The following is a 23,637-nucleotide window of genomic DNA, read 5'->3' as shown; positions in this document are numbered from 1 at the left end:
CACCAATTCAGGTGTATTTTCTCATACTGATAATGTCATTTTAATCTTTGCTCCATGATAGATCCACGATGAAGCCCCATGAAGTAGAACTGGACATTGACAGAATTGATTAGAATAAGAATACTTCTGATTCAAATGGAGGATACGCTTTAAAAATAAGGAGGGAGTGAGACCGGTGGCTGTGATGTAGAGTTATCAGTTTACCACACTACCAAATATTTCCATGATATAAATCAGTTGAAAAATAATATTTAGCATTATAAAAGAAGACCTATTTTTAAAAGCCACTGAGATAATGGTCCTGAATTCCCACATACTTTACATAGCATATTTATATATTTCTGGGAGAAAAAAAAAAAAAGAGTGGTTCTTGGACAGAAGGTGCAAAAAGGAAAATTTTGAAAAAACACATACAAATATGTTCAGAAATAAGGGAGATGTGTCTAAATATGGCAGTTAAACAGACAGCAAGCTGCCAGAGGAGCTAAAAATGAGCAGCGATTCATATGCCAAGGAATCCAAATGACATTGGTTGCTTTAGAGGTCAAGAAAGCTACAATATAAATGCCGAGATAAGAACATACACGATGTCAAAGGCTACATTAAATACTATAGTAACTGAATACAAGGGAATTTGTGCTTTCTCTGCTAGCCATTTCAAATATTGTTATTCAGAAATTTCAAAAAACTCTTTGTGAGTTGTGATCTGTCACAAGATGCCAGGGAAAGGTAGACTGCGGAACGAGGGAAGTGAAAGGGAGAACAGTAGTGTTCACGGTGAGCGGAGACTTCTGAGGGATGCAGGTGTGGAGCATCCCTCCCGGTGGGCTAGGGAACGAACGACAGCCAGTGAAATGAACAGGCTAATTATAACGTGTTGGGGTTATCTCAGAAGTTAAGGGCAACCTACTAACAGCGAGGGAAAATAAGAATTGTCTTCACTCAACGATGCACAGTATGATTCAGGAAGTCTTTGAGCAGATGTAAGCAATGCAAGTAGACAAGAGCAGTGACGGGTGTGAGGAGTCTACACAGCTCAACCATTGAAGGTAGTGTCCCACTCCGTTCTCATAATCTGCAATGAGGTTAAAGCTTGTTCATAGAGGAAGTGAATGTTTACATCATAGATCAGAACACTCCTTGTATGTATTTGTGGGGCACTGAGCACTTCTCAAACAAATGCCTTTCTGATTGTACTACATTTTACAAACAACTGTGCACTCCAATATAAACTTCCAGAAGAACTAGGAATGTTTTGACTTTTCTATTCTGTCTCTTTATATTTTAGTGTTTGTATAATTAATGGATCTTTTGCATAATAAAAATCTTGTGTAGGGAGGATTTTGTAAAAAAAAATAAAATGGAGAAAAGTAACATGGCAAGGCATTCCTAAAGGACTACAGGCTTTTTTTTTTTTTTTTAAATAAATTGATGTTTTTCAAATTGTTTCTTTCATAAGTGAAGTTAGCAGAACAAATAATTCTATATTCCAGTTCAGGGACTTTTGTGACCAAGTAATTTGAAGAGTATTACTCTCCCATTGCTCAAATGATTTCCAAGTGTTCCAGGGGTATCCAAGAGTATGCCTAAACATTATCGGCTATTTCTGTTGCTTTCAGGTGCCTCCTAGGAACTGAAGATGAATTCCTACGGCTGAAGCACCCCATTCAATTTCTAGGAGGCACCTTGTCTTCTTCCCTGGGTAGCTTGAATGGTACCTTAGGGTTAGATCTGCTGTAATATCCCTGATGCCTGTGTCTAACCCTAAGGTACCATTCAAGCTACGCAGGGAGGAAGACAATCGGTAGTCCTACCCATCTGTGATGCCTATGGACCATGTCTCTCTCTCTCTTTTTGCCTTTCTAACATATATATATATATTGCATAAATAAAATAAACTACATACAGCAAGAAGAACCATGAAATAATCAGGAATTATATAAAAGTTACATTCATAGTGTTTTGGCTATTTGTGTTTGGGAACCTTGAATAAAGCATTATTCCTCTATTGGTGAGCCTAAAATTCTGAATGTAAATCAACATCTATCATATCTCATCTCTATCAACTTAAAACATCTCTCTAGACCTAAAAACATCTTAACTCCTAAACAACTAAGCTTAATTGTAAGACTAAACTCTCTAGTCTTCAGCTCCATCAGAGACTTGAGAAGGAATAAAACTCAATTACCTGAGTAAACAGGAAGTGCAGGTCATCAGCTTCCTAAAGGAAACAATGGCAGAGACAGTTTACTGCCTGAAGTCACCCAACACTCTATAACATTGGAGCATCATCTTCAGCCTTCTGGCCCAATACATCTACATACATATTTGTGAAGCAGGAACTATTGAGGACTTGCTGACCCTGTCTTGGCAGAGTTTGGCTATTGACTCTGCTTGCATCCAAACTTGACCATTTTTAGGCAGAATTCTGTCTGTATCAGAAATGAGGACTTTTTCCCAGTGGCTTGTTTGCTATGTTTGAAGCCATCTCTATAAGGGGGTCCTTCAATGCTCATCATCTTCTTTGAGATGGGCTAGGTGTTGCCACAAGTAAACCTGTCTTGTTTTCAAAGAGTTTTTAAAATAATAAAAACATCTTTAAATGTGATATTCTGGAGGTCTCTGAAGTTTTTGAACACCTTATCTAACTATTTTACCTTATCTATCTTTAGAATCATATCAATCTGTTAAACCTAGAATGTATTATCTTGTGATAAAAATAGACTAGTAATTGGAATGAGCATGATTTTATCAACTAACAATTAGCTTGTATTACTTAATTATCCTAAACATCTGGCAATAATACTTTCAAGATATTGGAAGTAACCTAGTATTATAATTGAGTTGTATGGGTACAATACATCATATTAGAGTAGAAATTATATATGTATATATATATATATATACATATATATATATATATAGTGTGTGTGTGTATGTGAAAAATAATCTTAAATACCAATGTATCAAAAATAAACTTATTTTGCATCAATATACAAAATTCTATACCAATGAGTTAAAAATTACCTTATTTGTGAGTAACAACTGAGGCCGTAAGTTAAAGAGTAGATTCAATAATTTGATTTTCCCCTATCATCCCTATATATTTCTATAGCCCTCATTTTTTTCTTTTCATCCTATGAAAGGAAGATAAATGAAAGGAAAGACATCCCTGAGTAAAACTTCATTTTCTCTCTGAATAGGACCAATAATAATTTATAACCAACTCCCAATAGAAAGAAGCATCTGTAGCCAAAGAGAGCAAACAAAAAACCTACCAATCCCCCTCAGGATAAATAGGATGTCATTCTTTTAAGGTTTCTTCAGGCTGATTTGTGGCAAATAATACTTATGTAGGGACCAACCATACTGTTTCTGGACATATACCCCCAAAACAAGGACATTTGCTCAACTATGTTCATAGCAGCCTTATTTGTAATAGTCAGAATTTGGAAACAACCCAGATTTCTCTCAACTGAAGAACGAATAAAGAAATTATGGTACATTTACACAATGGAACACTATTCAGCTATTAAAAACAGGGAAACCTTGAAATTTGTAGGCAAATAGATGGAACTGGAGACAATCCTTCTGAATGATGTAACCCAGACCCAGAAAGACACGCATGGTATATACTCACTCATAAGCGGATATTAGCCACTTAATACAGGGTAACCACATTATAGTACAGAGACTGATGTTCCAGCCAAGGACCGTATATGATGTGGTTCTAAATCTTCGCAGATGTAGTAGATGGGCAACACAGTCTCTTTGTGAGTCCCACAATATGTGGAGGTGGGACTACTTCTGACATTGACTCGGGCCTCCCAATGTTGATCACTCCCCCATGGCAGGGTGTACTTGCTAGGCTACAGAGGAAGAGGACACAGGAAGTACAGATGATACTTGGTAGGCTGAGGTCAGATGTTAGGGGAGGAGACATCCCCCTTTCTGAGGAGTAGGGGAGGGAAGGAGAGGGGAGGGATAGGGAGGTAATGAGGGAAGGGGTTACAATCTGGGCTGTAAAGAATTCAAACTGCAGCACAAGCAGTTAAGTTATATTGCCAATCCTACCACATGAGAACAGCTCTGGGACTGGCTGAGACATGAATGTATATGCATAGACAAGGCTTCTTGTTGGTCACAGAATCCCAGTGACTTATTATTAGATGCCGTTCTTCATATGGCATGAATGAAGATTTAGACACATCTTTCTTCTGCTCATACAAAGTGCAGGGTGCCAGCCTTAATTGTTTTGTGCATCCCGCACACCTACATTTATTGTTTCAGGAATTGTGAGAGATTCTATGTTTTCAGAACAAAAGAACAGACACTGACACTGGATCAGACCTGACAGGATTCCTTCCTCTCAGCATGCTGGACGCTAACATCCTGCATCCTTCATGTTTCAGCCTCAAGCTCCTCAGTTGCTGTTACTCATCACAGCAGGACATCACCTACAACAGCTTTGAGGAAAGCTTCCAATCCTAATTGGTCCAGAAATTCAGACTGTCCCACACAGGACTCCCATTAAGCCTAGGATTTCTCAGCATTTAGAAACTGGACCACAAAGACTATTCCTGGCTTGTTTAACCCATTACCCCAATTTTATTTGGACCATATCTCTTTTTAAAAAACTCCCAGGGACATAGATACACAGCAAGAGAACTTGACACAGAGGCGAAAGGAGTATTTCCACATAATTTCAACCCATAGTTCACCAATAACACATCATGACATTTTGTAACATGTAACAAAATGCTTGGGAATGCTAGGTTTTCAAAATCATTCGGATTCATTAAATTATTTATTCTTATCTTTCTCTGAATTTGTAACTTATAATGTATTTTGAAAAAATAGGACAAAGAAAATTCACTTTTCATTCAACTGGAATTATCAGTTGTTCACATTTTTCAATTCATGTATTATTCAATAATATATTTAAAATGTCTTCGAAAATATCCTGAAAGTGAATTACAACCATCACATCACTTTTGTCCTAAATATGTCAATATATATTTTCTAACAAGAATTTGTTCTTTGTAATCTCATAATTCTTTGTGACTATTATTCCACCTAAAATAACATCTTAAAATCCCATTTTATATACAATATCGTATTTAAAATTCAATTAAAATGTAATCTGAAGCTAATATATCTCTTGAATAATGAAAACTATATAAAGGACTTACAAAGGAAGTAAGGCAAAGTAATAGGAGGATATTTCAAAGAGATTTTTTAAAACCTTGTTTAGGTTTAACCTCTGTTTCTCTCATTGCACATAGCTGTTTTCTTATTTATACCAATTCCTTTGACCTCTTTTAAAAATAACATTCATGTAAAAATTTAGATTTATAAAATTTGCATAGTCAGTATACTATTCTTATATATTCCATATTTTATTTTATTTATTTGATAATTTTATAGATATGATATATTTTTTAAAATCATGAATGAACATACATGTATCATTATTAACTAATGTTCATTATTTGTGTTGATTTTCAAAATCCTGTGCAAGATAATATTTTTTATCACCATTCTTTTGGATGTTTGAATTTTTCTTAGATTGTAATTCTTCCTCCTCCTCCTTTTTTTTTCTTCTTCTTCTTCTTCTTTTTCTCTTCCTCCTCCTCTTTTTCTTTTCTTTTTCCTTCTCCTCCTCCTTCTTCTTCTTTTTGATGACCTTAATAATTTTACATATTGCTGGTGAGAATTCCCCTTAATGGGAATTAGTTGGTATTTTATTAATATTGTTACACCTGTTTGAAGAATGTCCACAAAGGCAAAAATGTCATAATCCTCAAAATACATCCCACTAGTTCATTATGGTAGAGAGCTGTTGGTTTGTAAAAGAGACTCGTATTTTCAAATAGCTTTGGGGGCTTGTGTTCAAGATACATATAAGGGCAGTATGATCCTGTGCTCAAACCTCCTTTGTCACACAGGGATTGTTTTCCTCCCCCATTTCTACATAGCCTTCTACAAACACTTGTCAGATTGGATTAGGGCTCCCTTTAAATGTAATCACTTTTTCTTTTACTCTAATTTTTAAAATTTTATTAATTTATTCAGATAAAAACTCAATTGTCATCCCATCACTTGTATCCTCCCATTCTTCCCTCCCTCTCACTTTCACCTTATTCCCCTCCCCTAGGTCTATGACTGAGGGGGACTTGCTCCCTGACTATATGGTCATAGGCTATCAAGTCTCATCTCAGTAGCCTGCTTATTCTTTCTTTGAGTGCCACCAGGCCTCCCCACGAAGGAGAAGTAGTCAAATATGGGGCACCAGAGTTCAAGTCAGAGTCAGTCCCCTCTCTTCACATAACTGTGGAGAATGGCCTGTCCATTGGGTAGATCAGAGTAGTGGTTCGATATTTACTATTGTATTGTCCTTAGTGCAATAGTTTGAACAGACCTCCCTGGGCCCCAATCCACCCATCATGATGTTCTTCTCATAGGCTTCTAGGACCCTCTGGTTCCTTATTTTCCCCATATCCTTTATTTATCTTTCCTAGAGTTCCAGTAGGCTGTTCTCACATCTACCCCAATCTCCTGGTAAGTGAAGACTTTCGTGGGACATGTCTTTTGGGCTAGTGCCCAATTATAAGTGAGTATATACCATGTGAGTCTTTCCACTTCTGGGTTAATTCACTCAGTATGACCGTCTCTAGTTCCATCCATTTGTCCACAAATTTCAGGATTTCCTAGTTTTTAATAGCTGAGTAGTATTCCATAGTGTAAATGTATCACAGTTTCTTTATCCATTATTCAACTGAGGGGCATTTAGGCTGTGTCCAGCTTCTGGCTATTATGAACAAGGGTGCTATGAACATGGTTGAGCATATGTCCTTGTCGTGCGGTGGTGCATCTTCGGGGTATATTCCAAGGAGTAGAATTGCTGGGTCTTGAGGAAGCCCTATTCCCAGTTTTCTGAGAAAGTGCCAGATAGATTTCCAAAGTGGTTGTACAAGTTTGCATTCACACCAGCAATGAAGGAATGTTCTTCTTTCTCCACATCCTCGCCAGTCTGTGGTGTCATTTGAATTTTTTATCTTAGCCATTCTAATGGGTGTAAGATGGAATCTCAGAGTCATTTTGATTTGCATTTCTCTGATCAATGACATTGAGCATTTCTTTACGTGTTTCCCAGCTATTCGATATTCCTCTGTTGAGAATTCTCTGTTTAGGTCTGAGCCCCATTTCTCAATTGGGTTATTTGGTTTGGTGGTGTTTAATTTCTTGATTCTTTATATATTTTGGATATTAGACCTTTGTCAGATGTCTGTTTAATTAAGGCCTGGGCTGTTGGTGTTCTGTTCAGGAAGTTGTGTCCAGGACCAATGTGTTCCAGACTCTTCCCCACTTTTTCTTCTTAACTGATTTAGTTACTCTGGTTTTATGTTAAGGTCTTTAATCCACTTGCACTTGAGTTTTGTGCTTGTTGACAAATATGGGTCCAGTTGCATTTTTCTACATGTAGACATCCAGTCCTGTGCCCTGTGGTAATATGCGTATTGGTCCATAGACAAACACACAGAAACAATCTGGTAAAAGTGGTGTCTAAGTGCATAGGTAGAGGCTTAGGCTTCCTACCTCAAAGCCATATTCATACAAAGATACAAAAATTGATAAATATAGTTATAGAACAGATCACATCATATCTCCTTTCATGGTTCCACAGGCATCTAGTGTCAGCTATATTGTGTTGACTGGTAACCTTGGCCGGCCTTGTCTCCCCACCATGATCCCCAGACTGACACTAGATATACATATTAGCACCACTTTGTCTGAATATAAATATGTTGTAAGTCCCTTGTTTGCCTTTATTTCATCCATTTTTCACAAGTTCTGCTTTAACACAGCAACACCATAGGGGTGCTCTTTGGACCCATGATACACAGTAACAGTACAGACAGTAACACTCTATGGCCTGAAGGTTTGTAGCTCCAGTCTGTGTGCAGGCCAATCATTAGCTCTCTGGAGAATGTCGATTCCCCAGGCTCTCAGACCCTGTAGTGTCTTAGTCTCTTACCTCCCTGGACATTGTAGCTGTCTCAGGGTCTATAGGTGCTCATGCATTATTCCATCTTCTTCACCATATAAATGTGGCCTTGATGTTAGAGGCCTGAATCTTTGCTGGAATGTGTGGCCTCTGCAGTCACCAGCCTGTCTGTTTATAAGTCTGTGTGCCTATCATCACACAAGCTGTGTGCTGCTGGCCTGTATTCCTGTGCTGGTCTAGCATGTGCCTTGGTGCCCTCTCACAGATGCTTGCCTAAAAATCAGTTTGATGCCTTCTCCTGGATACAGGAAAATATATCACATCAGTTAATGGTGCCTCAAACTCTGTTCAAACTCCTGGCCTTTTGTAACCTTCCTCTTTTCTTGTCTTCTGTGCTTGGACCTCTCACTCCTGCACAGATCCCAGTACACATATTCCCGTGTGCTTGGAATATACGATGCCTGGTGTGTTAGGAATCCCTGAGTGTGTGTGAGAACCTGTCTGGCCCACACACTTCAATAAGAAGTGAAGTTTGGTTAGTATAGTCCCCTGTTGGGCAAACAAGAGGAGTTTCTGAGTGGAAACCCATTGTGGAGACATCTGGCAGTGTTTGTTATTTTTTAAAATTTTTTATTAGTTTATTCTTGTTGCATCTCAATGGTTATCCCATCCCTTGTATCCTCCCATTCTCCCCTCCCTCCCATTTTCCCCTTATTCACCCCCCATGACTGTTCCTGAGGGGTGTTTCCTCCCCCTGTATATGCTCATAGGGTATCAAGTCTCTTCTTGGTAACCTGCTATCCTTCCTCTGAGTGCCACCAGGTCCCCCCCTCCAGGGGACATGGCCAAATATGAGGCACCAGAGTTCATGTAAAAGTCATGCCCCACTCTCCACTCAACTGTGGAGAATGTTTTGTCCATTGGCTAGATCTGGGTAGGAGTTTAAAGTTTACTGCCTGTATTGTCCTTGGCTGGTGCCTTAGTTTGAGCGGGACCCCTGGGCTCAAATCTGCCTATCATAATGTTCTACTTGTAGGTTTCTAGGACCCTCTGGATCCTTCTACTTTGCTATTCTCCCATGCTTCCCTCATCTAGAGTCCCAATGTCTGCTATTGATTAACAATAGCCAACACTATAGGAAAGAGAAGAGTCCAATTTTAACTCACCCTTTCTGCCATCTGGCAGATCCCAGCTTTAGAGAATTCAAGAAGAAAGACCAATACAATAGCTGTTGAATTTTTTTCTCATTTTTGTGCTCCCTGCCTTTGTCTAGTTTTGATACTTTGAGTATCATTATAATATTATTATAGCAAAGAAAGAACTAGCATAGATTTATAGGAAGGCTGAGTCAGCTGCTTGTGAGTCTGAGTAAGGAGAATTTCTGTAAAACTGAGAAGAGTCTGGGTTACAGTGTGAGATTGTCTCAAATAACAACAAAAACAAATAAATATTTGAAAACTTTCTGAGAAGAATCATAAGTTCAAAGCCATGCACCTTCTTCTCGAAACTCTCTTTGTATGCCACAAGCATTTATTGACTTGGATTTTATTCCCATTTGGCTCTATGGCATTTAAATATTCCCTCCCTTATTTCATGTGGAAATATAAACACAATGTATTTCATCAGAAAGCACGCAACAGGCTATTGCTCTTAATTTAGTCATTTAATTAACATTATGCCTCTTTTGCAAAGAATATTGACCCCATACACCTTACTTTGGTTAGCATATATTCTATGTTATTATTCTGGGAAAACATATTTGATAATCATTCAGGAGGACTTTAAGATTCTTTCTATTTAACAAATTAGTGATTTTCTTTTCTGTAAGCTCAATTTTCTTAGCAAATATATTTTATTACAAACTTATTAACCCAGATTACTTCACTTATAACCCGACTAACCTAAGCAATAGGAAAAGAAGAGTAAAGAATACAATAATGGAACCGTAAGGGTATCAGTTCCAAGGAATGATTCCCCTGGCATAATGAGCAGGATTCCTTCTGCTGGAACCTGGAGTAACCAGAGCCTGGAACCTCAGCCTGAGCCCGGGTCCCCAAAGTCTTCCCTGGAGTGGTTCTCTCTAGAAGCCTCTCAAAGTGGAGCGATGAACAGCCAAAAGTACCCCAAGTCTCCAAAGGCCCTGCCTCTTGTTTTTGGCTCACATCTATACGTCCTCTCAGCATTCGTTCAAGGATGTTTTTCAGCTGCTTAATAACCAATCTCTTCCACATGGTGGTTTGACTTCTAAGGGTATAAACATCCCCCACTTGTGATCTAAAAAAAATGTTTATCTCTCCTTCACTTTTTTCATTCCTGATATCAAATAACTTAAGAGCTTATGTGACCCTTTCTCGTTATATAAAAAACTGATTTTTATCTACCCTAAACATGGAGGCATACCAAAAGAAAGTAAGAAAATATTTTATGATTTTGCTATTTGTGCTGTACTGTCTTTCTTTCTTTGTGTCTTTGTTTGTTTTTCTTTCTTTCTTTCTTCCTTTTTTTCCCTTGAGGAAAGTTATTTTTAAACTGTAAATCCTTACATTCTCAAAAGATCAGGGGTTCCATAATAGGGACTTAACTTATAGCCCTGGGGACAACCAAGAGCAACAGTAACAGCTTGCAATATTTTGGGAGTCTTTTGGATAATGATCCCGAACTCAAAAGAGGACTTCTCATGTCTTGTGTCATTTTTTATCATATGTGGTCCTTGGTTTTGGAGGGACTTTTGTCAGCCCAAATGTATTTTTAAAAACTATATGCATATTTATGAACCAGCTTATGTGTACTCTAGGTATTATTAGGTAAATAGTTAATAGTGTGATTCCTTATGCCTTCTTCAGACACCTGTATTGTTATTTGACTTCTCTAGCCTTTGCTAAATTTATCTCTCTATCCCAAATTGGAGTCACCCAACTTTTCCAATTTCCCCTTTAGATCACTTGTAAACCTACTACTCCCCTCTCAAACACTCCCTCATGCCCAGACCTCCACTTATGCAGTGGCTCCTTTTACCTTCCTGGTTTTCATAGTTACTCAGGTTGTACAAATATATCTGAAGATTTAGAGCTAGGATTCTCAGATGAGAGAGAAAGTGTGACTCTGACATGCCAGGATCACAGGCAACCAAGGAGTGCTCAGAGTTAGAAAAATAATTTTCTCCAGAAAAGAGCACACCAACTAGTTATCCAATACCCAAAGGCCATTCCTGAAAACATACAGGTAACAATCTATAGAATATATATATATATATATATATATATATATATATATATATATATATATATATATATATTCACATAACACTAATGGAAAAGGCAGCCATAAATTTGAAAGGAGCAATGAGAGGTATATTGGAAAGTTTGGATGAAGGAAGGTAAAATAAATGAAGTAATTATATTATAATGTCAAAAAATAAAATAATTAAATAATATCCTGGATTACTTTTTAGAGTAGAATTTCCTAAAACAAAGTACGCAGTATAATGTTTATTCCTGCAGATATATTCAAGACAGAACACTGACATCTTCCTGGTGACTCTATTGCAAAAAATAAACTAAAAATGTGGTGACAGTGAGAGCCAAGGACTTAAGTATTCCCTTTATGCACCATGTCTATAAATGAGGGTGCTTGTCAGGTGATTAATTTTACTTGAATTAACTATCATATTCATCACATCTTGCGATTAAAACAAAATCACTTTAAGAAACAGAAAAAAATGTAGAAATTGAACCTCTCTTTAGGAGAACACTGCCTTTTGCTGCTAGTTGATTAAAAAAAACAGTATAAGCCCAATTCTTAAAATTATTCTATGAGCTAATATAGGATAATCTAATGAACATCTACACACAAATTTTATTTCTTGGTTCAGTTTGTAGAACTGTTAGCTGAGCATTTGTGGAGTAGGTGAATTGATGGGAACCGGTGTCCCCTGTTCATACTGTGGATGAGGGCAGCGTTCGATGATAGAAAGGTCCAGCTGACTTACAGGCTGACTGATTATGGCCGTGAGAAAGAAACATTGTTACGGACATCAGACACACAGGATAAAAGATGAATGCCTTGTAAAAGATGGGTGGCTGATATGAGGTAGCGAATGAATTTTATGATCTAAAATTGAAGTAAAAGGGGTCAGCTATCTGAAAGCCTTGGAGTCCCGACGAATCAGAATCGGAAAGACCTCCATGGAGCTATGGAAGGGCTTGAAAAGAATGTGCTTTGAACTATGTGCACTTTTCAAAATGATGCAATTCGACTTCAAGTCCCCTGGCATTTATTCATGTGGTTTTAGGGGCATCCAGTAAGTGACATCAATATTGATGGCAAATTGAATTAAAATACAAAATACACAGACACACACACACACACACACACACACACACACATACACACACACACACAGAGAAGAATCATTCATTTTACTAAATAAAACATTCTTTTAAAAATAAAAGCACTCTAAAGTGGAATCCTATTAGCTTCTATGATATCAAAGTTTGCTGCTATTTATAATAGCTTGTTCATTTTATGCCACTGTGATCTTATCCTTTTGGGGTTATTATCAATTCATTTTGCTCGAGATGAGATTTATGAAACATGGTGTTCAAGTTTGGAGAATGCCTTCAACAGAACTTTCTGGAGCAACTCTAATTCTGCATCACCACCTCTGCAGAAATGTAGGTTAACAATCCATTTTAGAAGTGGAGTCTGGAACCATGGTCATACTGTTCTTGTTGGAGCTATTTATTTAATAATACTAAATACTCAATAGCAGAAAAATATGCTTAATATTACTTGAGGGAAGATGCACTAGGATTCCCAGGATATTACGGCATTCACAATTAAGGTACAAAACAAAATTCTCTATGAGAATAGTTGGTTCCCTTTTATCCTCTTTTAGTCTAGACTAAATAGAAAAATAGTGTCAGCATAGGTGGCACTATTTATAGTATTTCTTAACTATAAATAACTTAGTCAATATGTAGCAATATCACTCTTTTTCATTACATTAAAAATGTGCTATATAAAGGAGAGTTTTCTTATCATAGATATATAGGCTTATGGGCAGATGGACTCTTCATAAATAGATAGTTCTATTTAAACTATAGTAACTATATAAGATTACTAAAATTTCAAGACCAAATGTAAGTTGTAGAATAGTAACTTGACTATGATTTTATGAAACATTGGTTGTAAAAATCAAAAGGAATCTGTGCAGGGTTTGATTGGCTAATTTTTCTATTCTTTCTAAAACACAGATAAGTAATCAGAAAACTCTCAACTTCACTCACATGAACTTAGGTTAATTCACAAAGACAAAGTCAAGTCTGTGTCTGTTTTAGTTCTGCTTTTGAAATGATGCATCATGCCAGATATAAAGAACAGAATAGTGTAAACTGATACACGTGACAAATATGTTTTCTCTTTTGAGGATTTTTAAAGGGCGTCCAAGAAATAAAGAAAGTTATGGGGTTCATTCTCTTTTATATTACTTTAACAGGAATATTTAATGTGATATGATAGAGTTGTGCACTTCAGCACATCTGCTGAGGGATATTACATTCACAATGCTTAGCATATGTATAGTCAAAATGAAGTTGTTGACTACTGACTTGATATATTATATATATTTTTATGTATGATTGATACTTCTTTCAGTGAATACATCACATTGGTGTTAGGAAGAAACATTTATATTTTCATAAGGATGTCTGTCAAGAAAGAAGAGTCAGAGAAAACTCAGGATAAAACTTGTATTTTTCCTTAAATAAAGTACAACCTTTAAGGCTTTTATTGAATGCCTAGGGCCTGCCCTGGGTGAGGGTTAGGGCATTGAGAAGGGTGGATGCAGAGCAGCATAGGCACAATCAGACTTGGGACACCATTTAGTTTTCTAATAGCAGAGACAGACAGAGAGGAAGCACATCTTGTTATGGTTTTACCTGCCCTGATAACCTGTGTCCCTTGTAAGCTTTATTTATAAACAAAATCATTTCCCCAGAAACTATAATTAGTTATTACATTGTTTTAAGTCTTCCTTGGTGCTGGGTTGTGGTGGTACATGCCTTTAATCCTTGCACTTAGGAAGCAGGGGCAAGTGGATTTCTGTGAGTTCAAGGCCAGTGGGTCTACAGAGTGAGTTCCAAGACAGCCAAGGCTACATAAAGACACCCTGTTTTGAAAGAAAGAAAGAAAGAAAGAAAGAAAGAAAGAAAGAAAGAAAGAAAAGAAATCTTCCTTGGTTACATAAGTGTAAAGAAACATGAGAAACAAAGCGAGCAAACAGGAAATTTCATAAGAACTAAAAATTAACACTATGATAAAATCAGTTTTCTTTTAATTCAGTGACTTTTCCTTAAGATCAGTATCATTACAGCCAAACTCCGGGATGGAGCACAGGGAGTCTTATGGAAGAGTTGGGGAACAGAGGGACCAGCAGGGGTCAGGAGCTCCACAAGGAGACCAATGAAGCCAACAAATCCAGGTTGATGAAGGGGGTGCTGTAGAGACTGATTTATCAAGCAAGGAACATGCATGGTGTGGATGTAGACCCTCTGCTCAGATGTCATAGATAGGCAGCACAGTCTCCTTGTGAATCCCATAATATGGGGAGAAGGGACTACTTCTAACATGGTCTCTGGACCCCAAATGTTGATCACTTCCCTCTGGTGGGGAAGCCTTGCCAGGCCACAGAAGAAGAGGATACAGGACACAGGACACAGGAAGTCCAGATGAGGCCTGATTGGCTTAGGTCAGATGTTAGGGAGGAGGGCTCCTCTTTCTGAGGACTGAGGGATGGCAGGAGGGAAGGAGAGGGTATGAGGGAGGGAGGATGGGATAGGGACACAAGGAGGGAGGGGGCTACAATAGGATGTAAAGTGAACAAATTAAAAATGAAAAAGTGAAAAAGAAAAGATTGATGTCAGATTTCCTTGTAGATACAGAAATGCTAGACAGGATGACTCTATTTGAATTTGATCCTGTGTCAGTTTGGCACAGAATTAAGAGAATCAGACGTTATTTCCTGTGACAGGTTACACCAAACTTGTCTTTCAACAGAAGTCCAATCTTTCTGACACTTGCTTAATTCTTTCTCTTCTCCCTCTATTTTTCTTTTGTATATGACATAAGACGACCATTCTTTTCTTTGAATCTTAAAATATCGTGCAGCCCCCTGTTTAAGCAAAAGTGGTCTATTCTTTGTTGGCCAACAATATCAGAATAGTCCTGGTCTGACAAAGCAGTTTAGGAAAGCAGGCAGTGTACTGGTGTCCTCTGTGTCACTGTCATGAACCCTTGTTTCAATACAATTTCCATCTTTAACCCCATCCAGTAAAAGATAGAACATCCAGATTCCTCAAGCCATTAACTTTGCCTTCAGGAAGGTACCAAGACTTGCCCTTAATTGTGTGATCAAAATCTCTTCCTGTCCATACTAGTTTCTTATTTCTGAAGCTGAATATTAAAATATAATCATGGTATTACACTCATACATACAACTCAATTATAATACAAGGTTCAATTCCAATACATTGAAAGTGCTATTGCAGATTGTTTAGAATAATTATGTAATACAAATTAATAATCAGTTGATCAAATCATGCTCATGTCAATTACTAGTCTATTTTTATCACAAGAATATACATCTTAGGTTTTACAGATAGATATGATTCTAAAGATAGATAAGGTAAAAGAGTTAGATAAGGTCTTCATAAACCTCAGAGACATACAGAATATAGTATTTAAAGATAATTTTATTATTTTAACAATCCTTGACAACAAAATAGGATAACTCTTGGTAACACCCAGCCTACCTTAAAGAAGATGATGAGCATCAAAGAACCTCCCTATGGAGATGGCTTCAAAGGTGGCAAACCAGCCACTGGGCAAAACATCCTTGTTTCAGCAGTAGACAGAATTCTGCCTAAAAACAGGCAAGTTTGAATGCACGCAGAGTCAACAGCCAAACTCTGCCAAGACAGGGTAAGCAAGTCCTCAATAGTTCCTGCCTCACAAATATGTAAGTTATACTGGGCCAGTAGGCTAAAGATGATGCTCCAATGTAATAGAGAGTTTTGGGTGACTGTTACACAGCAAAAAGTCTCTGTCATTTTCTCATTTTGGAAGCTTTTAACCTGCACTTCCGGTTTACTCAGATAAGTAAGTTTTATCACGTCTCAAGTCTCTTATGGGGTTGAATACCAGACAGTTTAGTTTTACAGTTAAGCTTACTTGTTTAGGGAGTAAGATTTTTTTTTTTAGGTCTAGATAGATGTTTTAATTTGATAGAGATGAGATATGATAGATACTGATTTACATTCAGAATTTTAGACTCACTAATATATAAACATGTTTTCTTCAAGGTTGCCAAATTCAAATAGCCAAAACATTATGAATGCAACATTTTTATATTCCTGATTTTTTTTGTGGTTCTTCATGCTGTATGCAGTTGATTGCAATTATGTGCAATAACATAAATTTATATGCTAAAATATCTAATACACACACACACACACATATATCATAAATATGTAAATGGAACCTGCTCTGCAGGAGGGAAATAATGGCTGGTACTGGAAATGTAGGCAATAGCCATCATTTTACAGAGTATAATCTCTAAATACATTCTCCATCTTTATTCTCATTTGTTTATTTTTTTAAGACAGTTACTTCAGACATTGTGCCACAGTGATAGAAAGCTGGAAAATATAAGTACATTTGTATATTTGTTATTTGTATAATATTGTTATTTTTTTATTGAAAATAGGTTTTTTAATACAATAGACCTTTTCCTCCCCCAACTCCTCTCAGAGTCTTTCTACTTTTTCACCAAATCAAGTCCATTCTCTTTCACTCATGCGTATATAGACAGGCATCTAAAATTAGTAATTAATGATAATAATAATAATAATAATAATAATAATAATAATAATAATAATAATCAACTTCGATGAAACAAAAACAAACAAAGCAGAATAAAAAACAAACAAACAAAAATAAGCAAAGAAAAACCCCAAGCAATATATATAGAGTCTGAGAACACACTTTTGCACTCATACAAATCCTATAAAAACATAAAAGTAAAAAGCCATCATTTATGCAAAGGACCTGCAAGGCTAAAACAAAGTGCTGGTAAAACACTGCTAGGCATGGGGCCTGGCCATAAGAGTGACTTGTATTCCTGTGAGACTCCATCAGAGAAAAATGATTTCTCATTTGCAAGCGTCTATCAATTATCAATTGGAGATAGCTTCTGGGTTAGGTATGTGGGCTTATGTTCACGTCCGCTCTAAATAACGGGGCCTCATCTGGCCCAGATGTGTGCAGGACCTGAGCATGCTGCTACTGTCTCTGTGAGTTCTTCTGTGTATGGGTTGTGATGTGTTCAGAAGGCCTTGTTTCCTTGGTGTTCTCCATCCCTTCTGGCTCATACAACTCGTAGACCCATCCCATTTAGGATATTTATCGCCATCCACTGCAGAAGGAAGCTTCTCTGATGATGGCTGAGCAAGACACTGATGTAAGAGCATAGCAGAGTATGTTAGGAGTCATTTTACTGCTGCGGTACTTCAGCAGAACAGTGCTTTTTCGTTTTACCCCACATCCCTGGCCGATCTAGTCTCATTTTTTTTTGTGGCCAAATGAGCATTCCTAGATGGCTTTCATCTCATGTAGTGTGCTTTAAATATAATTTTACACACACACACACACACACACACACACACACACACACACACACACTCATAAGTTTTGTGTCATTACTGCAGTAACACGTCTTCCAGGCAAGATACCATTGTAGATTCATGAGTCTGTACCTGGCTTGGTAGTTAATTTTCCTCTTGGGTAACATGCAGAGTACCTCTCAGTACATGAATATTAGCCAGCAGGAGTGAAGGCTCCAGGTAGCTGCCAGCTTGACCTTTCCATGGCTCGTGAGTTGTGCAGGTATTGCCTTCTGCTATAGGTTGTTGTCATCACTTCAGGAAGAGAAACTAATAGTCTTGGAAGTAGGCTTACTTGTTTGGCGGTTCTCACAAGCTCCTCTAGTCATTCCTGGTATGGGAAACTTCCTTTGGTGGTGGTGAGAGCTGTCCAGGTGGAGATCCATGTTCTCCATTATTTTGCAGTCCCTGTAGGAGAACCTTCATGTGTGTGTGTATTTTAGAAAGCGTCTTCTGTATTTGGGTTTCATACAACCTCCAAATGGCAGTCTTCAGCCTTCGTCAAGAAAACTTCTTTTCGCAGCAGATGTAGAACATGACCTAAAACCACAGCCAATCAAAATGTAGAGCTATGGAGCCCAGTTCCACATATTATATCTGTCACATAATAGCTGCGCTGAAGGCTCAGCAACACGGCAGAAGTGTAGACAGAAAGAGTGTAAGATCCAGGGGAACGGCGAATTTGTCTTAAGATTGTACTTGATAGCAATGACAGAAGCTGTATTCAGAAAGTATCAACAGTCTCTATTTTTACATTTATGTATGCTACATGAAATACACACACACACACACACACATACACGTGCGTGCACACACACACACACACACACACTAGTTGCAGCAGTTTTCAAAATAATTGAATTTATAGAAATTTTAATGAAATTATTTTAGGAACTTTTCTACCTTTAATCCTTGCATCATTTGTATAGCACATTACCAGCTGTATGTACACTTTTGAATGACCAGCCAATAAGCTAATGAGCTGTTTCCATATCTTGTCACTTCTTTTCTGGCTCTCATTTTTGTGGTTTACTATTTCTCATTTTTGAAACTGTGACATTACTATGAATGGCAAACACTTAGCCTACAGGAAAACTGAAAACCTTCAAATATCTGTCTGAAGTTATATGTGCAGCTAGACTACTTGTTGGAGATATTTTTTGCTTTGTATGGAAGATTTCCTTAGATTCAGACGAGTCCCAGTAGCAGTGGAGAACATGAGAGGGTAGACACTCAAGGAAGAGGCACTGTATCTTTATATTCATGGAAAGGCAAGTAGCACAGAAAATTTAAGCCTCTCTTGGGTCATAGGAAAGTGAGGAGCAGAGATGGGAGCTAAGATAATTTTCTTCCCTGTATTTGGGAAGAATTTGGTGTAAATTGAAAGTGAGAGGAAGAAATGCTGGAAGCCAGTGGGCAACTCGGCCAACTCTCATATCTGACTATGAAAAGAGAGAAACAGAATTCAGAGAACATTTTATTTCCATATTTTAGTCTCATGGAAAAGCCAGTATTCATATGAGACTTAAATAATACAAAAGGTTATTAAATCATATTTAATAGGATAATAAGGTAAGATGGCAAATTATGTAATAAGAGTACCATGTTCATATCAGCCTTAGTCATAGTAGCCCGAACATGGAAACAGCCTAAGTGTCCCTCAGTAGAAGAATGGATAAAGAAACTGTGGTACATTCACACTATGGAATACTACTCAGCTATTAAAAACAAGGAATTCCCAAAATTTGTGGACAGATGGATTGAACTAGAAATGATCATAATGAGTGAGTTCACACAGAAGCAGAAAGAGTCAAATGGTATATACTCACTTACATCTGGACACTAGCCCAAGGGGCATGTCCCATGAAAGTCTTCACTTACCAGGAAAGTAGGACAGACGGGAAGACTTCTTATTGGGACTCTAGGTGAGAGAAGCACCGGAGAAGGAGGAAATAGAAGGATTCAGAGGGTCCTAGGAACCTACAAGATGAACATTATGATGGTTGGATCTGGGCCCAGAAGTCCTGCTCTAACTATGGCACCAGCCAAGGACAATACATGCAGTAAACTTTGAATCCTTACCCAGATCTAGCCAATGGATAGGACATTCTCCACAGTTGAGTGGAGAGTGTGCTCTGACTTTCACACAAACTCTGGTGCCCCATATTTGACCACATCTCCTGGAGGGGGAGGCCGGGCAGCACTCAGAGGAAGGATAGCAGGCTACCAAGAAGAGACTTGATACCCTATGAGCATATACAGGGGGAGGCAGTCCCCCTCAGTCACAGTCATAGGGGAGAGGAGTAAGGGGAAAACGGGAAGGAGGGAGGAATTAGAGCATACAAGGGATGGGCTAACAATTGAGATGTAATATAAATAAATTAATAAAATATACTTATAAGAGAAAAATTTTAAATAAAATGCAGGAAGAACATCCTTCAGTGAAGGGTGAAATTAAGCTTATGTCATGGGGAGAAACAGCTAAAAGATGAAGGGCAAATAAAAGATGGTAGGTATGGACAATGGAAGTACTTCAAAGCATGAATTATATATATATATATATGGAAGCCAGCAAATGGCATAATTTTTCTTAGCAACTTAATCTTAAGTAAAGTATCACAGACTACTTAACATTCAATATCAGTTCCTTCATACATGAATAAAATATTTATTGAAAAAAATTAGGACCTATTTAGTATTTTCTGATACTTAATTTATATGAAATTACTATTAAAGTTTTTAAATTTTATTTTTATATTATACATGTGTTTTTGTTTTTGTTTTTGCATGAGATACACATGCACTGAGTGTGAGCCTGGTGCCTGTGGAGCCCAGAAGATGGCTTCAGGTACTCTAAGACTGGAGTTATAGACATTTGGGAGCTGCTATATGGATGCTGGAAACCAAATTTAGATCTACTATAGGAGCAGCAAGTGATGTTAACCATGGAGCCATCTCTCCAGCTCTTTGAACATAATTCTTCACAATGTATATGGTGTTGAGATATGAGGAGATAAATATTATGAAGAAAAGTGAAATTGTATAAGAACATGGACAATTTTAGTGTTTACAGTACTTAAAATGTTTGCATTTCAGTTCATAGACTATTATTTGTGTTTGTTATGTGAAGTTATGAAAGTGAGTACTAATCAAGCTCAATACAGATGAAATTTATTTTAAGTTAAAAAGGCATGCTAAGCAGCCAATCAGACTGCTATAAACACACACACACACACACACACACACACACACACACACACACACACACACACACACACACATCAAAGGTCAAGCATGTCTCCAGCCTGAGTAAGTTCCCATCGATAGGGCTGCGAGATATTGGCTGCAGTTTTGAGAAATAGCTTCTCTGTAGCTTTTCTGCAAATGTAGAAAATGTCTCCAATGTCTGGAGACAATAACCAGTAGAAAGAGGTAGATTTTAAGTGTAGAGCAAAGAAAAATTTAGAAAGTTTCCTTTTACAGCACACTGTAATTAACACAGAGGCCCACCACAACTGGCCAAGATGCTCAGAATAAGATATTGTAGAAAATCAAGTCCTAAATAGTACATCTATAGTTCAGCCTCTTCTACAAAGGCTTAAGGATCACTGATGAAGAGGAGGAATAAAGATTGTAAGAGCCAGAAGTGTTGGGTGACTACACTGAAGCAGTATTTTCTGGACAAGTAATACAGGTACGTACATGGATTCATAGTAATTGAGAGGCCACCACAGATCCTGAGACTTGCAGCCAGGCAATAGGCAGAGCTCAGGGAGTATTGTGAAAGAGTGGAGTGGCTGGGGTGCAGGATGGAAGGATCCGAAGTCTCAAGGACACCACAAGACCTACAAAGTAAACTCACACGGACCTATAGGAGCTCACAGTGGCTGAAGCACCAACCAAAGAATATGCATGTGCTGGACCTATGCCCCCTACACACATCTAGCCGATGTGCAGCTTATGAGTCCCTTAAACAATGAGAGTAGAGGCGCTCTCTCTCTCTCTCTCTCTCTCTCTCTCTCTCTCTCTCTCTCTCTCTCTCTCTCTCTCTCTCTCTCTCTCTCTCTCTGCTCCCTGACTTTGGACCTTTGGATCCCTTTTCTCTAACTGGGCTGCCTTGTGTGGGCCAGTAGGAGAGAATGTGCTTAGTCTTGCTGCAACTTAATTTGCCAGGATGGGTTGGTACCCATGGGAGGGGGCTCCCCTTATCTGAGGAGAAGAGAATGGGAGGGGGCAAAGTGGGGATGGGGTGTGAGGATTGGACTGGGAGGAGAGGAGGAAGGGGGGAAGGGGGGTGTGGTCAGGTTGTAAAGTGACTAAATAAGTAAATGAGAAAATGTGGACTCATGAAATTGGAAGGAAAGATGGCAGAGCAGAACCTCTCTGTGGAGAATGGAGAGACTACCAACTCATCTCCAAGGTTATAGAGCAATATGGACACAAGGAAGAAGAACATGGAATTAATGAACATGGCGGGTCCTCAGCCCTCTGGCCAGCTAGTCCTCAGCGTGGAGACAATGCGACTGTAACCCAAGCTACTTGCCGTGTTTGAAAGAGAGGAGCTTGGGCGGCATCCCCTTGCAATAACTATTTGCGTGTAAATCTATTTGGGCAAAAAACATATTCTGTGTGACATACTAGTGTTTGCAAGGCCACGTCTATGAGTAAAAGTATGATGGAGAGGTGGGGGAAATGGAGGAACTAGGTGCATGTGCGCAGCACAAAGAGGCATAACTAGAGGTAAGACTGAGATTATGCATGTGAGAGAAGGCTATGGTGGGCAGGGGAGCGCATCATTGCTGCGTAGGGACAGCAGGGTGCTGAGTAGCCCCCTCGAGCTCTTGCAGGCTCTGCCCCTGAAAACGAGCATGCTGCTCGGCTCTACAATCATCCTCGCTCTGAACAACGGCGGGATGTCTAAGATGCAGAAAGGCTCGTTTCTGGATTGGGCCTCCTTGAAAGCTCCTCAGGGGTCTATACTGCCCCTGGAATCTGTTTAGGTATCCATGTTGGGTGCTACAGGGATGTGCTGGTGCCTGTGGTCCATTCTGCTGTCCCAGGCTGTGCTGATGTCTGAGGTTCCGATGTAGACATCTATGCTAAGTCCAAGCAGCTGAAGTCCATGTCATGACCATGGCCCGTGCTACCACGTAAAGCCATGTGGATGTCAGTGGCCTGTGCTGTCTCCCCTAGCCGCGTGGATGTCCTTGGTCTTTGTTGAAGCTAGAACCCATTGGAAGTCCAGGTTCTGTGCTGTCTCTGACTGTAAAGAAAACGAAGTTTCTTTCGCAGTGGTATCAATGACAGCGGACTCACAGTTGAAAATGAGAAACATAGGAGGCTTATGTGAAAGCCTACCTCTCAAAAATAAAGTCTAGGCATGAAGCTATTGAAGAGAAATCTTAAAAATTGTGACAAGGATGTGGAAGTGTAGCGTTTCACAGTTGATGGCTTCCGACAAAGGTGGAGGTAGGGAAGGACTCAGTTTTCTGTAAGGACCGGCCACTGGCAGCCGGGAGTTTGACTGTGTTCTAGTGAGTGTATGGGCAACACAAATGAACTTTCCTTCTTCTTTTTCTTCCTCTTGCTCTCCTTCTCCTCCTCCTCTTCCTGCTCATCCTCCTGCTCTTCCTCCTCTTCCTCTTATTTCTTCTTTCTTTTATTTTCTTCCTGCGATGAGGTCACAAGGATGAGGGTCTGTTGGACAAGGGAGTGCTGGGAAGTGAATTTGATCAGGGTTTATTATGTGACATTCCCAACTAATCAATGAAAATATGGTGAATAAGAAAAAGGTAAATACAAATATATTAATTTTACAAAAGAAACAAAATATTTATTTGAGAAAAATCTACAAACTCAAGGCCTTACAACTAAGTGAATAGAGGTAAAATTAAAAATAGGTGTAAATTA

The sequence above is a fragment of the Acomys russatus genome, chromosome 2, assembly GCF_903995435.1.
Source record: "Acomys russatus chromosome 2, mAcoRus1.1, whole genome shotgun sequence".
Lineage (NCBI taxonomy): Eukaryota > Metazoa > Chordata > Mammalia > Rodentia > Muridae > Acomys > Acomys russatus.
The sequence above is the reverse complement of the archived record's forward strand: the minus strand, read 5'-3'. Positions refer to the sequence as shown.